The sequence below is a fragment of the Balaenoptera musculus genome, chromosome 12 (assembly GCF_009873245.2).
Source record: "Balaenoptera musculus isolate JJ_BM4_2016_0621 chromosome 12, mBalMus1.pri.v3, whole genome shotgun sequence".
In the NCBI taxonomy this organism is placed as follows: Eukaryota; Metazoa; Chordata; class Mammalia; order Artiodactyla; family Balaenopteridae; genus Balaenoptera; species Balaenoptera musculus.
In genome coordinates, this window is record NC_045796.1 from 15,905,530 (window position 1) to 15,922,838 (window position 17,309).

The following is a 17,309-nucleotide window of genomic DNA, read 5'->3' on the forward strand; positions in this document are numbered from 1 at the left end:
CTAGTTCAGTCTCTGGCACAAACTTGCTGTGCAAATTTGGTGGTGACACCAACTTTCTCTGTGCCTCAGTTTCCTCATAAGCAACACGAGGTATTTAGGACTAGATCTTTTTGGTGTCTAAAATTAACACCTAGGTATGGCTGAGGTGAGCACAGACAGGGGTGGAGACACTAGGCTTATTGGTTATCTGGAGGGTAGAATTCTACCCAAAGCAGAGAAGAAGGGCATTTCATGAATAGGCAAGATGACAAACAGACGTTAGGTCAGCAGCAAATGGACCAACAGAGCAGAGGGGGTATGGGATGGAGAACTAACACGAGATTCTGCTGGACAGAGCCAGACAAAAGACGCCCTTGAAAGGAAAAGCCAGTGTTATCCTGTGGTGACCTCAACTTGTTGAGAGGAAGGCCAAGTTTACCCTTGTTCCTAAACTTTTTACTCTTGGCAATATTCCAATCTGAATATATTGCCTTACTTCAGACAACTACAACTCTATCAGAGTGCAGAAAGTGGAACATATGGCCCTCTTAATACATTGTCCACATTATATGTCTGCATTATATTTATATAACTTGCCTCTTTTATCCAGAGTGCTGCCAGGGTGGAAGGAGGATTCATTTTCCTGTAGATACAGCATTATAAAGGATAAATAGGTAACAAAATTGCCTAGATTGATCTATGTAACTTGGATGCTAAATACCACAAGAAGCCTGTCCTCCTGGTTATAACCTAGTCCCACCCAGCTGTCCAAGGCAGACGCCTGGAAGCCATCCTTCAATTATTGGACTACTTTCCTCAGGCCCTGTATCTATAGTTTATGTCTGAGTTCTAAAGATAGAGGAATAGAGAGCAGAAAGTATTTTTTAACAGAGTAATTTTCACTTAAAACTCCGTCAGGTATTTAGAAGCATCTGCCCCAATTCTGCACAGAATATACTATGACTCTGCCACATGCTCCAAAGAACAAAGCACCAATTGGCCTCGGGTGGGTTCTGTGCGTGAGTAATTCTGGATGGCAGTGTTGGCTGGATTTCAGGTACTTCCAGTCATGGAGAGCTCAGCAACTTAGATCAGAAGATGAAGACAAGACCACAGCTGTTCATAATATGAGATGTGTTCCCCCTCCCTCCAAGGTGCCAAGAAATAACTTGAGGAACTTTGTAGAAGTACAGTCTGCAATAGTATGTAGGGATAAGAGCCAGGGATGGAAAGATTATACTCAGAACTATGTTTTATTTAGAAATAAAACTGCAACAATTAAGTATAATTGCCCCAATTTCATGGGCATTTTTGGTTGCTTACCCAGCATCTACTTCCCACTTCTCCCTTCACAACAACTTGTTTTGCTGAGGCATCCACCTCCTTGTCCCTTCTACTCACAATCACATCCTATTTTCTCTAAATGGTTCATTTGGGAACCACATTCTCCTGAATCAAGATACCGTATTATTTAACCCATTTACTGAGCAACTGCTCAGTATACAAGAGGGAGCAAAACTAAATAATTTGCCTTTCAGGCTAAAACCTGGTGGTGGGGAGAGATAATTAACCTTCTTTCTATATATAAATACAAACATTTGATGTTTAAATTGGTGCTCCCAAAGCATAGATGATTTGTTTAATTGTAAGTCCGAATGAACTTCCAAGAAGTAGTTGGAAATAATTAGAAGAAAAAGTTTTCTTGGATGTCTTTCAAGATATTCAGAAGAAGGATCATGGAGGAAGAAAAATAAATTTAAGTGTTCAATATCTCACAGCAGGTCAGCCGGTCATGTCAACGAACCTCTTACCATCTGTTTTTTGTATTCTAAAGTGACCCCATGAGCATTATACTTATTTTCATTAAGTGTTTAAAGTTTCTCAGATAGGAAAGCTCATGTTCATAAAAATCATAAATGTGGAAAACTTAGAAATTTTATTTTGTGTCTAAGAAACACACAGTTGAGACTGGTCTCTAGATGTACAAAGAGGTACAACAGTTCATTGAGTTCCAAAGGCAAAAAGCTCTACATCCCCCATGAGAATCCAGCGTTTTACTATTTGCTTCTCAGGCTCACTCAACTCTACACATAGAGGCAGAACCAATTTAAAAATGGAGCACATTCCAAAAGACTCCTGGTAAATGGTTGTTTATTTCTACAGGAAAATGTGTTCCAGGTTCTATTGGTATAGAAGGTTCCCAGCTGCTTTGCCTCTAAAGCTTTTTAACCCATAATGATTCTCAAATGTGGGATCTAACCATAGGTTATCAGTGTTTTTATGGAAGAATATGTCTCAGAGAACAGGGGGTAACCCCAACTGGGAAGATGGCGACTTGAAAGGCAAGGATTTCCTTACCCTCCCCCTTCTTCTCTCCATCAACTTACTATTACCATAACCAGCCAATTCTCACTTTGGGATTTATGAGGGAGGAGGGCTATCATGATCTGCATGTTCCTCCTTCCTACAGCCCACTCTTCTTCATCATCTTCTTTTTTTTTTTTTTTGGCTGCACCCTGCGACACGCAAGACCTTAGTTCCCTGACCAGGGATTGAACCTGCGCCCCCTGCAATGGAAGCGTGGAGCCTTAACCACTGGACCGCCAGGGAAGTCCCTGGCTCACTCTTCTGAATTACTTATTCCTCCCTCCTCTCCCTAAGAGGTCCACACAGGGCATCATTCTTACAGTCTCCTCATTCTCCCCTCAGGATACCAGGCCCCATCTTACTATTCATTTCAAAGCATTCCCCCTAAACTCTTGCACAAAGTAAATAAGAATGCCTGGGTATTAGAGTTTCAAAATTCAAACTGGCATAAATTATAAATATATCAAACTTGAAAGTGCTATATAATTGTAATGTGCTTCTATTATTGCTTTGATATGTTGACGAAGCTCTCCTGAATCATTCTTATACATGATTACTCACGTCTGTATGACTTATAGTTTTATAGCTAATATGTGTTTCTCTAAACTCTGATATCAAGACACATGGCCTCATAAAAATGTTTATGCCACATTTTCTAGTTGTGAGAAGTTCTACAAATATTGGAATTGCAATTGTTTATATGAACAGTGGGGAAGAACATTAGTATTGGCAACCGGCCACCAAAATGGCCTGAACTGCTCTCCAGGTACAATATGGGTTAAACAGGCTCTGTTTGCCAGAGGACTTCCCACACATAGCTTTATATCTAATGAGGAAAAATACACTCCAAAATATTTTTCAAATGAGCTTGTGGAAAACAACCCTGGCTTAAATTGAAGATTGCCTGCATGTAACATATGCTGTGTATACACATGGTTTTACTGACGGAACCCTTATTAGGTCCCAGTCTTTCCCTACAGAATCTTAGTCTTGAATGCTCAAATATTCTTGAAAACTTTTGAAGTTTTGAAATTTTTCTTTGGAAAGTTCCTTTTGCTAAGAGAGAGTTCTTCCCAGATCCCAGTGGTGGTGCGTGCTGAGTCAGCCGGCGCCTCTACACCTTCTGGGGTTTTATCTATTGCCTCCTGGACGGACAAGGGAGAGGAGGGCACAGAGCAGAGAATTAATGCACCGAGCCGGGTGTTCCACAGCTGGGGGATGTGGTTCCCAACCCTTCACCCCATCACCTTGACCCCAAGAAGGAAGAAGACCATTCTCCTGGGAAGGGTTCTTCCAAAGGCTCTCGCGCAGTTCAATTTCACAACTTTAAGCCTGCAGACCAAGGAGACTTTTTTTTCTTAAGTAAATATTTTAACAACTAACTTTTCCATATAGGCAAAATATTGCCAAAATTAGCAATCTGCATTTTGTTAGAAATAGACTTTGCAAATGCATTTAATGTGAATTTAGGATGGAACACACACCTTGGCAGGTGAAACTTGGCTACAACGTGTTTCAAATGATTATTTCGCCAATACTTATATTGTTGAAAGAGAGGGTCCGCAAACCTCCAGTTAAAATGATAAAGTATGGAGTTTTAAAAACTGGCTCTGAATATGGGGTGATTAAATAAAGCTAAAAGACCCATCATTACAACTTATATCTACCTATAATTCTTAATGGTAATTCTTTATTTGTCATTAACTATTTTCAGTAAATTGACTTGTACTGTACTTCCCTGTTATTTTTATCATTAATTTAAAAAACAGTTCCTTAAGACTAAACTGTATTTGCAGATTTTATTAAAAAATACTATATATATAAACATATAAATGTAGACAGAGCAGAATAATAATGCATCCTTTCATCTACCTTCCACAATGATCAACTGATGGCCAATCTTGTTTCATAACTTTCCCCACTCAATCTCACTCCACTCACAGATTACTTTTTAGCCAATTTTATTTAAATACAATTTGTATACAATAAAATCCACCATTTTAGCTGTGCATTTCTGTGAATTTTGACAAGGCATACAATTTTGTAATCTCCTTTACTATCAAGTTATCAAGATATAGAATTTTCCCATCACACCAAAGAGTTCCCATGTTCCCTTTCATAGTCAATTCCCTATCCTTAGCCCCATCCCCTGGTAATGCTGTTCTCTATCCCTGTAGTTTTGCCTTTGTGAGAATGTAATATAAATATAATCATACAATATGTAGTCTGTATATGAATCTGGCTTCTTTTACTTAGTCTAGTGCCTTTGAGATTCATGTATGTTGCCAATAATACCTGTATTTTGTTGCTTTCTATTGCTGAGTGGTGTTCCATTGAGTAAATGTAGCATAGTTTGTTTATCCATTCATCAGCTGATGAATATTTGTTTTCTTTTGTTTTTTCCACTTTTTTGGCAATTGTTAATAAATATATCTACTCTAAACATCCACATACAGGTTTTTGTATGGATTTATATCTTCATTTCACTTGAGAAAATATCTGAGAGATTGATGAGTTGTATGGTAGTTTATATTAAACTTAATAAGAAATTACTAATGTGTTTTCTAAAATGGCTGAACCATTTTGCATTTTCACCAGCAGTGTACGATGCCCTGTATTCACACCAGCATTCAAATAACTGGGATCTAATTGTGATTTTAATAAGAATTTCCCTAATAAATGATGATGTTGATCATCTTTCATTTGCTTATTTGCCAACTGTATCTCATTTTTAGTGAAGTATCTGTTCAAATCTTTTATTAATTTTTAATGATGTTTTGTTATTGCGTTTTTAGAGTTCTTTATATATCTTTATCATATATGTATATTATATTTTCTCCCAGCCTGTGAATTATCTTGTTTATTTTCTTCTGTGTCTTTCAAATAAAGAGATTTTTTAAATTAAAAAAATAATAATAAAATAAAAATAGAAGATCCATCATGAACAAAACGGTCCCTTCAGTTTAAAAGTGCCACCACATTTTTATCGCTAAACGATCTCTTCTCTGACTCTTCCTCAGGCTTATTTTTTATAATAACATCCTCCCCACCAGACTGTCCCAGCGGAAAACCTGGCCAGGAGGGGAGGGGAGAAAAAGTTACCTGGACTAAAGAGGCAAAGAAGAAAAATGAAAATCTGCCCAAGAAAAAAATTTAGGCCTAGAAAATAATAGTTATGAAGACAATTAGAATATTTCCTATCTTGGAGGTACTCCAAGAAAATAAAACATGAGTGTATATACAGCCATGTTTTAAGATTGCCCAGGGCTTAAAAGGCAGTTTTGTGAGAAATACTGGATAGTAAGATTTCTTGGAGTTTCAAAGTTTACTCTGCAATATTCTTCACATTCAGAACTACGAACAAAGAAACTTGGGCTAATCATGCTACATGAAGGCATTTACCTGGGAACCCTCTGTACTTAAAACCAACACGCAGGCTATTGATTTCATCTGAATATATGTGAACCTTCTTAATTTTGAATCAAAAGAGTTTGTGAATAGTTAGTTACATATCAGGCATCAGGCTATAGATCATATGCATAAGACCTAGTCCTGCCTTTGAACTGCTTTAGTCCATTAGAGCAGGAATTAACAACACTCAAGAAGGATTTTTAAGACCACAAAGCAGTGTCAAGAGGCACCACATAATTAAAATTGCTAAATGAATTGTTCTGAAGCTAACTTATATACGAGGAAGCAGACAGAATCAGGCTGGAGTCATTTATGAAGGAGGAGGAATCTGAACTGAGTTTAAGAGGATAGATAAGGTCTCGATAATAGTATTACTGCGACTACCCTCCAGCTCCATTTGAGAGGCTGCCAGGCTCTCACCACAGCTGGCATCGTGCATGCACTCTCTGGACCCACAGCTAGACTGTAGTGAGTTTATCGTCATGATTTTTATAGCTGAGGATGGCAAAAAACGTGCCTGAGGCCTCCCAGGAAGGAGATGAGCAGCCCAGGTCCAACTGACTCCAGAACCCATGGTGTTTCCCTCATGACAACTCCAAGGAGCAGAGACAGTTCTGGGTGGCAAAAAATAGACTTTTCTAGAACAGTTGACTTCAAGATGAAAAGCAAAAATAGGTCAGAGCTTATGGAGCAAGCAACAACGTATCCCTGTGAATTTTAGACTAGACACCTGACATGATTAACCCAGCCCTGTGGGTGGACCAGGCTGGTGGACGGCATGAACTGGAGGCTCACGAATTTGGAAAAACCAGAGAGAAAGAGAATCTGGTTCTTCTGCCCCGATGTGGTACCACGGAGGTACGTGGCATGGCTGAGCTGCAGGCGGTATCCCACATTCCAGGGCAGCAAAGAAGATGGTGCACTTGGACTTGGAGTTGTACTTGGGTATTTATAACTCATCCTGTTTCTTAAAACTACTGGTTGTAAGACTTTGGGCAATGACTTAAATTTCTGAGAATTTCAGTCTCCTAACCTTACGAAGCTAAAAGGATGAAATAAGAAAAAGTATATAGTGTGTGGCGTGTGGCAAACATTCAGATATTCACTTTTCCCTTCTATGAAGTCTGTGGAAATGGAAAAGAAGGGCTGAGAGAGATGCGGAGGTAAATTTAGGGAGATCTAGTGACAAATTAGATATCAGGGGTGGAGGCGGTGGGGGGGGGGAGGAAGGGAGAGAGATGTCAAACGTGCACCTGAAATGATAATCCTGCACAAAAATATCTTCATTTTCCTCAAATAGGAGTTAAAAGGTAGTTTTAGGAATAAGTGGCCTTAGAGGTGACTGGGAGATCCCCAATTGAAAACACTCAGAAAAGAGTTAGAAATGAGACGGAGGGCTTAGAAACAAAAGGGAGACCAGAAAAAAAAAGGATTTGGTGATCGTTTGCCTAAGAGCCTGGTTGCTATAATATTCCATTTATGAGGACTTGTGAAATTGCTAAACTCTGTTTTTCTTTGAATGACTATGCTTTAGAAATCAAAGGAATATATATGAAGTTACAACATTTTAAGAAATCAGTCCCACATTTTTTTAAGACAAAGAATATTAAAAGAAAATACTCTACTTAATACAGGACTCTTAAGATCAATTGCAAACTCCGCGTCTTCAATTTTAAAACACAATGATTGCTTTAATACCTGACTTAACTCTAGAAAGTCTTTATCACAAATGTAATCTGCCTCCAGAACAGGCTTTCCTTATGGCATAGTAAAGTCATGATGGTGTAAGGCAATAAAACACAGATTTTAAAATTATGCATACCTTGGAAAATGCAGCTGACACAGCAATAGTTGGGATCTGAAATGAGACAGGAAGCAAGGGGCCAAGACAGAGGCGGAGGGGATGTCAGCTTTATTCAGTCAACATGAATACAGGCCTTGCTTACCTAAAGCCATGGTGGAAAATTCTGTTGTACGGACTTCCTAAGCTTGGTGAATCTGGTCCAGTGCTTCTACAAGTTTCTCAAATATTACAACTCACTGTCTGTTCCAGACACTAGATTCATTATCTACAGCTGCCAAAAGCAGATCTGGCACCACTGGACTCATCTGGTTCTTCTGACATTTAAGTGACGGCCTTTCCATGCCTATTAGATGGTCCCTTTGCAAGTCCCTGGGAAGGTCTATGCAAGGTTCATCATCAGTGGCAGATGTTAAAAACATGAGACCTTCAAAAATCCTCTGTGAGCCCATACTTCATGGGAATTGGATATTCTATCTGGTTTCCAAAACACAACAATTATCTTGCACCTAGCTACATAACAAGTGAATAACTTATTAACCTCTGTGTATCTAAAGTACAGCTTTGAAACATACAAAGGAAAAACTGATAGAAAAAATTAACAATCCACTCAACACAATTAAGTTCCAAAACAGCTCCCTCAGAAAATGACAGGTCAAATAGAGAAAAAGTTAAGTAAGGATTTGATGATTTGAATAACAGTTAAATGATTTTGATTTAATTGATAACTTTGTACCCAACAGAAAATAAGCATTATTTTCAGAGCCATGGGACATTCACAAGTGAATAATTTATATGGGAAGTACATCTCTTTGGATCACATTTCTAGGTCCTTTGGTACTCTAAATTTCTGTTACCACTTTTTTTTTTTAATCACATACTGCTTCACAGAAAGGTTACTTGTTTGTTAGATGTGTTTTACCTTCTCTGACCTACTTTACAGCCTTTCCAAGGACAGAAGCCTTGTCTTCTTGCCTTTGCATCCCTCACAATACTTAGTGCTTTACACAAAGTAGACATTCATTTATAAAATGATCATCCTGAAACAGATCACTTTTAATGATGTATCAATAACAACCTATGCTAAATAATTTTATGCTACCTCTCTTCCAATAAGGAGTCCCTCGGAATCTGTGAAATGTTATTAAGTTGGAGGTGGTTTAATAGCAAAAGGTTTAAGGAAACTTTCTTCCACAGTAGAATTTCAGAACACTGAATGTCACCCTTTGCTGATCCCTGATCCCTTTGCCAGTGGCTTAGCTGAATGCTTCAAGATGCTTCACAAGCTGTATGCACGGAACATACAGGTCAGTCTGAGGGGAGAGCAAAACGGGAGGGACTCCCTCACCATCAAACTCAGGGCTGGTTCCATTACTGGTTATCCAGATGGAGCTCTTGGAGTCACTGTATAGAGTTTTATCCTCCAAATGTCCTCTTTGACTCCTCCTACCGAGACACGTCACAATTATGGCTTCAATTCGTCTATATTTCTTCGCATAACCCATTTCTGTGTTTGTGCTGGTCACTTCCTCTTTCCATACTAAATCGGCATTTACCAAGCCATCTTCCACAGAACAACACAGTAATAGGTCAAAAAACTAGCAGGTGGGGAAGAGGGCTTTGGGGAGGGAGGAGGAATTCCATTTCAATAAGTCTGGGAACCTTGCCTGTAACACCTCCTTGTTGAAGACTACCATTCAGGGCAGCATAGTAAAGGCTCTGCAGAAAAAGTAATCATTAACCTTGCTTAAATCCCAAACTTATTTGACCATGAAGCCCCACTCCCCGTCCTTGTTTTTGACAGAAACCTATTACCATAATTCCACAAAATTGAGAACATACTGTCCTGAGAATCCTCTTATGCTCAATGCCAGGAACGGGAACTAGTTCCTTATTCCAAAGGTCATCCCTTCATGAGAAAACAAGTACCTTTTTTTTTTTTTTAAACTTATGTCCTTTTTCTCTCAAAAATGGTTGGGGACTTCCCCTCATACCTTTCCCAGATATAATGAAGGATCTACAATGAAGAAGTCTTCCTCCTTCACCCCTCCTCCCCACCAAAGGGTGTCTAGTCCCTATACCAGCTTAAGGTATGCAAACTTCCAGAAGATATTAAAAAATTTTTTTTCAATTTTAATTGTGGTAAAATACATATAAAATTTATCATCTTAACCATTTTTAGGCGTACAGTTCCGTAGTGTTAAGTACCTTCACACTGTTATGCAACCCATCTCCAGAACTCTTTAAAAGGGGATATTTTTTAATAGAGGAGAGGTGCCCATACTCAGAAAGCCAAATCTGTACGTCTTTCTGAACGCGTAATTTTGTGCTATATTTTATTTTATTTTTTAAAATTATTAATTAATTAATTTATTTATTTTTGGCTGTGTTGGGTCTTCGTTTCTGTGCGAGGGCTTTCTCTAGTTGTGGCAAGCGGGGGCCACTCTTCATCGCGGTGTGCGGGCCTCTCACTACCATGGCCTCTCTTGTTGCGGAGCACAGGCTCCAGACGCGCAGGCTCAGTAGTTGTGGCTCACGGGCCTAGTTGCTCCGCGGCATGTGGGATCTTCCCAGACCAGGGCTCGAACCCGTGTCCCCTGCATTGGCAGGCAGATTCTCAACCACTGCACCACCAGGGAAGCCCTGTGCTATATTTTTGTAACCACTATATTTAGTTATTATAACACTTTTAATTTTCGATTACCCTTTAAAAATAATTTTCATGACACCTCCATGTTAAGAGATAATCAAGGGATTCTGCAATGGAAGAAACCTGATGGAAAGCATCTCAATGACTTTTTAAAGATCCCACTGCATTAAGTCCCTGTCCTCTAGCTCAGTGCCAAGAACTGCACCAGATGGGTATATTATTAGCAATGTCTAGAGCAATATAATTAGTTATTTATTCACAATGTCAATCATTTATGCTGTAGCCACCGATAATTCTTCTATTAGCTGCCTTCCAATAAATCTATCAGCCTTAAGTAAAACAATTCCTGGAACACAGTGGCAAGGTCACTTACAGGATATGAAAAGGGCTGTGCAGTGCTGATTCCTCACTGAGCATCCTTCACTGCATTGTTTGTAAGTCTTAAGGGTAATAAGCCACAGTATTGCAACCCCACAAAGCCTTCAGCTTCAAGACTTTCGAGGTACCACAGAGCATGTGGGCCTCCTGCAATTGCTCATGAAAGGGCCGTGAGAGTCCTCAGCTAGGGATGGAAGACGCTAGAGTGATGTTTATTCCCTCCAGAGAAGAGCATGACCACATGGTAGGGTTCAGAAAATGCTAGCAAGAACTGTAAAGGATGCCCCGAGCACTCCAGTGCCTGGTGTGTACCTTGGAACATTTAATTGGCATCTCTCAGATACTCGGGAAGCTCTAGGCTGTGTGCTCCTAAACTCCACCCCTGATACACTTTCCTCAAAGAACCGGGGCAGGTGAAACCCTGGACAAAAAGGCACCAAGAATAAAATGTATGGGCAAGTTTATTCAGGAAAAAAATATGTTTATATGAGTATGGGTACACACATATTTTTTGGTGGTATTTCAAAGATGTAGTCTTTAAAAAAATTATTTTATTAATGTATAGTTGATTTACAATGTTGTGTTAATTTCTGCTGTACAGCAAAGTGATTCAGTTATTTATATATATATACATGCTTTTTCACATTCTTTTCCATTATGGTTTATCTCAGGATATTGAATATAGTTCCCTGTGCTCAACAGCAGGACCTTGTTGTTTATACATTCTATATGTAATAGTTTTCATCAAAGATGTAGTCTTGAAGCTGAATAACACACACATCATACCAAGAGAAAATAATGCATTCTAATTCCTTTGGGGTCAAAAACTGTGAAAAATAGGCCTATACTCCTCTGATTTTTCAAAATTTTCTATAAATCAGGACCACCTAACCAAATACTACTAATTCAGGTCAGTTGATTCCTTCTGTTTACACCTCCATACTATGTCTTCAATAGCTGGAGAGAGCAGCGCTTCTCTCTAGAATTCTCTTGTTTTCCTAGCTTAATTTGATCAACTGGTACCCAATGGCATCTATTGCCCTGCTACCCTGGAGAGAACAGTTCTTATCTATAGTTTGTGGGTAACAAACTGGTAGATTATTATTTTATACTGATGTACCATATACATTTTTGTGTACATGCCCAGATATTTGCTAGTCTGAGAACTAGAAGTTTTGCAGTTCACTTACATACCCCAAACAATTTCAGAACACTTCAGAAGTATAACATGATTTTTTTGGCAGGGGGCAGGGGGTAATCAATTTAAATATATGTATTTACATTTAAAATAAACAATTGTTTTAGAAATACAGGGGTACTTTTTCCTTTTGGAGGGCTAGGAAGAGGGAGTGTGGGGTGGCCTGGACCAGCCTGAGACCAGCATGGGGTGAGGGGAGTCTAGGGGGGCACCAAGGTGGAGAAGGCCATCAGAATACCTTTTCTGTTGTTGTTTTAAGAAGTTCTAGAAGGGAATTCCCTGGCAGTCCAGTGGTTAGGACTCCGAGCTTCCACTGCAGGGGGCATGGGTTTGATCCTGGTCGGGGCACTAAGATCCAGTAAGCCACACGGCACGGCCGAAAATAAAAAAGTTCTAGAAAAGTAAAAAAAGCTCCTTCTAACCCAACTATTTTTGTGAAAGGGTAAAACTGAGTCTCGAGATGGAGGCTGAGCACTGCAGGGTCACCCCCCCTCCAGGCACTGGACATGTGGCCCTTCCAGTATCCGATCTCCACCGTTGTTACCTCAAACCAGAGGCCTGGAGCCCTAGTTCTCGGGAGGGGGAAACATGACTTTTCTAAAGAGGAAATTAGCTCATTCATTTCACAAAACATTTGAGCTTCCCTTATGTCTGGCTTTTCTAGGGTATATAGCAACAAGCAAAACAGCAAAGACCTGGCTCTGAGGGAGTTTATGTTTTGAGTGGGTACCAATTCTGAAAAAGAAGTTCATCAGACATTCAACACACTTACTTTAAATGAACAAGTGACTTTTAGAAGATATTCTTATCTGGTCACTGCAATTGAAGACTGACAAAGCTATTTTCTCCAACACTAGATCATGGCTTCAGAAACAAACAAAACCGGATCGGTCACGGTAATTGAAAATGTCATGTACTCAGTACCACAGATCAGCAACCACGGAAGATCCAAGAGCTAAAGTCTACATGCCCACAGCAGCGAGGAGCGGGGGTCGCCACTGTTCTCATGGGACACACACTCTTCAGGCAAAAATGCTTGTCCAAAATGGGACCAAAGAATCCTGAGCTAGTCCCGCTTCCCCTTCCCTTATTTTGCATATCATATTACAAAGCAAACAGAATATCAGGGGTCTCTCAGGGGAGAGAAAATATTTATTTTATTCTAAGAAAACATCATGAATGACCACAGCTATCTAACCTAACAAGATGTCATTTCTTTCTCTGGAGACAAACCATGTATCTCTCTGATGAGCAGAAAAGTCCTATAACTCATTTCCAGAGAAGGAATCATTTCTGAAAAAGAAATGATTATTCCACTTCAAAAAAAGAAAAAAAAAAAGCGTACAAATGACTGAATCAGTCACATATTATAGAGTGTGCCTGACTTGCGATCCAGGTAGGGGCACATGATGATTTTCTTGGGCTCTGAGGCATTTGGCCCCTTCCTCCATAAAAAGGAATATTAAAATTATATTTTATGACTGCAGTGGTGTAAAGAAAAATATAATCCAGGCTGGGTTTGTTATTATATATTCACTATTATTCTATTTATTTTGGGGAAAGCATTAAAATGAAAACATTTTCGTGGGCCACTAAAGTATCATGGCCCCAGGCACTGTGTGTAATGGGTAAGTCAGCTCTGGACCTCAGACTCTTGATTTTTAAGCTACTCAGCATTCTAGTCATACATTAGACAAAAGAACTTCTAGGACTTTCTTGCCAGTAATGAAGATCTGCAGTAAGAAAACCACTATTTTACCAAGTTAACAAAATACCGATGAACTCTGAACTCCAACACAAGCAAAGACATCTTTTACTCCATTAAAATACCATTTGTCTTGTAATAACTTTGAGTACCTCAACAAGAATGCAGTGTATCAAATATTCATAATTCCATAAAGCATGATTATTTTGCAAAAGGCAGACTCTAACCCCTTGTTGCACTTATGCTTTAATGTTATTTTTATTTTACTGTTTTGGTTAAAAAAAAAAGACCTGGTGTAGAATTGAAAGTATAAATGAGTAAAAGGATAATGCTGTGCTTACCAGGACCGAGTTTCTTCACATATTCCTTTCATTCTAGTAAGCATTTGATATGGAATTGAGTAATAATGTCAGTTTAACATTTCAAGTCTTGCCAAATAGCTTGTGATGTGGTCAGAGTATGATAAATGAAAGGACTTAGGAAAGGAGAAACAGAATAAAATAATTGCCTAGACCTTAAAAAAAGGGTATATCTCCCTCCTTCCTTTCCCTCTTATTGTTCATTGTGGTTTTTCAAGTACTACCACCACAAAATTGCTTTGAGATTTTAAATCTTAAAGAAAAAAGAGGAACTTAAAAAGAACAGGAAGAACTTTTCTCACCAATGAAAAGCATTTAAAATATTACCCAAGGGACTGACTCATTAACAGTAGAGGGCCAACAGGAAGAAATGATTCCAATTTAGGGCACACTATGGTTTACTCTTCCTGACTCCATTTTTATTCCTCATGCATGTACTTTGAAATATGAATTTTCTTTTGTATTTCACCCTTTGGTTATAATATTTGTTATTCTGTCTTACAAAATAGTTAAAAAACAAGAAAAATTTTGCTCATAGAGGGTACTTTACACAAAATACCTAACAAACCTAAATACAATTATTAATCTTTTAGCATGTTTCATACTCAAGTGGTAAAAAAATGAAAACAGCTCACTTTTATGGTTGAGGCCTTTCCAGTGTCTTCACCCACCAACTGCTAACATCCGTCTCCACCTGTAGCAGAAACACAAAATATAAATTGCTTTTTACTTTTCCAGAATGATTTCAGTGGAACATGGATGAGACATCTGGGCCAATTTTAAGGGGCAAAAGGAAGACTGGATGCAAAAAGATCATAATTTTCCTAGGAAAAAGTCATTATAGACCTATGCGACTGCTCTATAGTGGACCTAGGAAAAAGTCACCTATGCTACTGGTCTATAATAGACCTATAGCACAATCATAACAAGTAATTTAAAAAACAACTTATAGGGTGTGGTGTTAGAAAGTTACTGTCCAATCTTGATTTTCCCTTTCCCTTGAAATACTCAGAAAATCTAAAAAGACCTTGAACTTTCAATAGCGCTAAAACTAAGTTCAGTGACTTGCCAGGAGCCAAGAAGAATTTCCTCTACCAGGAAGAGAGATGAAACTCCAAGGAGCGGAAGGAGAATGGATGATTTCACTCAGTCTCAACCCTCGTATCCTTATCTCTGAAACGCAAGTCTTCCACAGGATGTGAACTGCCTTCTAAGGCCATGGCCGCTCTATCCCTGAGCTCCTCTCTATGGCTGTAGCCAATAATTCCTCTCAGTTTCCATCTTTGCAAAGTACTTGGGTGGGAAGGTAGAAGTTAATGGGGGGTGATGCTTAGATGTGGTAAAATTTGGGGTTGCTTTTTTTCTGGTCACAATTTTGAAAAGAAAGAACCACAGACATTATATAGGAAAAACAAATGTGCCTAGAAATGTATTAGATAGGTATCTTCATGAACAAAAGTATACTGAAAATATTTCCAGTTGACTGAGGGATGAATCCCAATAAAAAGAGTGAAAAAGTAGTCATGTAGTAGCACGGCTGGTAAAGCGTTAAAAGCAGTAAATAGGGAAATAAAGTAGGTTAATTATTCTAAAAACAGTCCAAATAGAGTGCAAACTTCCAAATTTTTGGAAAAAATGTCTAATAAAAACATTACTATAATAGTTAAGCTCATCTAAGTCTGAAATCCTGGATCATGTTATGAAAAACGGGGAAATGAGTGGGGATAGATGGTAAAAGCAAGTTAATTTCATTTTGGGTGGGGAGTAAGAAATGCAGTTTTACTTGTGACACTAGTAACTGTTTGTTTTTTTTTTAAACTGGAGAGAACAAAGCAATAAACTGCATATTTAAACTTAAGTTCAAAAACAGCAATAAAGGTAATATAGGAAAGGCAGAAAAAAAAGCAGGAATTTTTGATTTCGATATTTAAAAAAGAGTCACTGGTTCATTATAGAATGAAATGTCTCATAGACAGATTTCAGGCAAATCTAGTCTTAAAATCCAACATGAAACTGGAATTACTAGAAGAACATATCACAGATATGGAAGAGATGATAAACTTGAGAATGCCATATAAAAAGATCCTTGTGAATAAATTTGAACATCTCAATGGAAACAGTTTTCTAAGGTGGTATTTAATTATTAAAACTGAACCAGAAATATAAAAGCTGAAAGGCTAAGAAATATGGTTCACTTCAAGGATTAGACAATTCCCAAACTGTATAAAAAGCTTTCAGGATATAAAACAAATGAGACTCTTCAGTTTGTTTGGTGAAGCTTATCAGATAACCTAACCTGATAAGACACAGAGAAGGAAAAAGTAAGAGGCTTATTTGACTTAGATAAACAAGATGGAAGAACATCAAATAAAGTGCTCAGAACTCTTGATTTCTAGTAAATTAAAATAATGACACAACAATATAAACTGGGCTTATTCTATAAATATTATATAAATAAATCTCTTACGCTGTATCAATAGGTCAGATTAACACGTATTCATATTTCCAAAGATGACAAAATAGCATGTGATAAACTCAACACTTATACCTGACAACCTCTCAGTAATCTAGAAATAGAAAGATCACCTACTATGATTTTTAAAAAGATCTAAAACCAACAGACAACATTTTTGCTAAAAAGTCAGGAATAAAATAAAAGGATGTTCACAAAGTATTAGTGAAAGGAAATGAACAGACCAAATACCACCATCAGCAGGTGCAAGGCTGAATACCTAAAACTCAAGAGAAATATCTAAAAATAACCCTGTTGGAAATAGTAAGGCTGGTATCAGATGATTTGAAATACGTAAAAAGCAATGCTTTTTGTCCAGTGGTAGCAAAGGCCAGTCACAAACAAATGAAAAAAAAGACAGTCTGAAAACAGGTCATATTCAGAAAAATTATGCTTAAAGAACCTATATAGAAAACATTTAAGGAAATCTTTAGGACAATGGTTTCCTCATGAGAAATGTTGAGAAGTATAAATGTACTTTTTTAGAAAAGGAAAAAAAAAAGCATCATCTAGCCAGGAAGCTCAATATGAGGTAAACTAATGAATTTATATTTTTGGTCTGTAGAAGGTGAAGTACCATTATAGGAATATGAGAACAGTAAGAGGCTTTTATAATCAGAGAGGCTTATTTATAGGTGAATACTTGAGGACCTCAGAGGCTGTTCTATAAATTCACGATAGAATTTTTAGAAAAAAACACATTAAGAATATTTGATTATCCGGCCTTAAGTGCAAAATGCACTAATAGATTATACTCACAGCATTAAATACAAATAGAATTTGATATAAAAATACCCTCAAACACTTCATTACACTTTTGAAGGTTGGGGAAATGTTATAAATAGCCATCAATGTTATATTTCTGGAAAGAAAATGTTAATTACACTTCACTGAACCATGATAAAACAGGTCACATTTTATTGCTTTTGGCCAAAGAACAATGTGAAAC

At 38.0% G+C, this 17,309-nt stretch overlaps 1 protein-coding gene across 2 annotated transcripts in view; it reads right to left on the reverse strand.

Annotated features, from left to right (window-relative positions):
* PLEKHG1 (pleckstrin homology and RhoGEF domain containing G1) overlaps positions 1-17,309 on the reverse strand; it is a 226,225-nt gene that overhangs the window by 154,207 nt on the left and 54,709 nt on the right. For both annotated transcript variants that reach the window (XM_036871389.1, XM_036871390.1), the window contains one exon: positions 14,484-14,542. The gene's annotated coding sequence lies outside the window, so the exon portion shown is untranslated. The remainder of the gene's footprint in view (positions 1-14,483; positions 14,543-17,309) is intronic.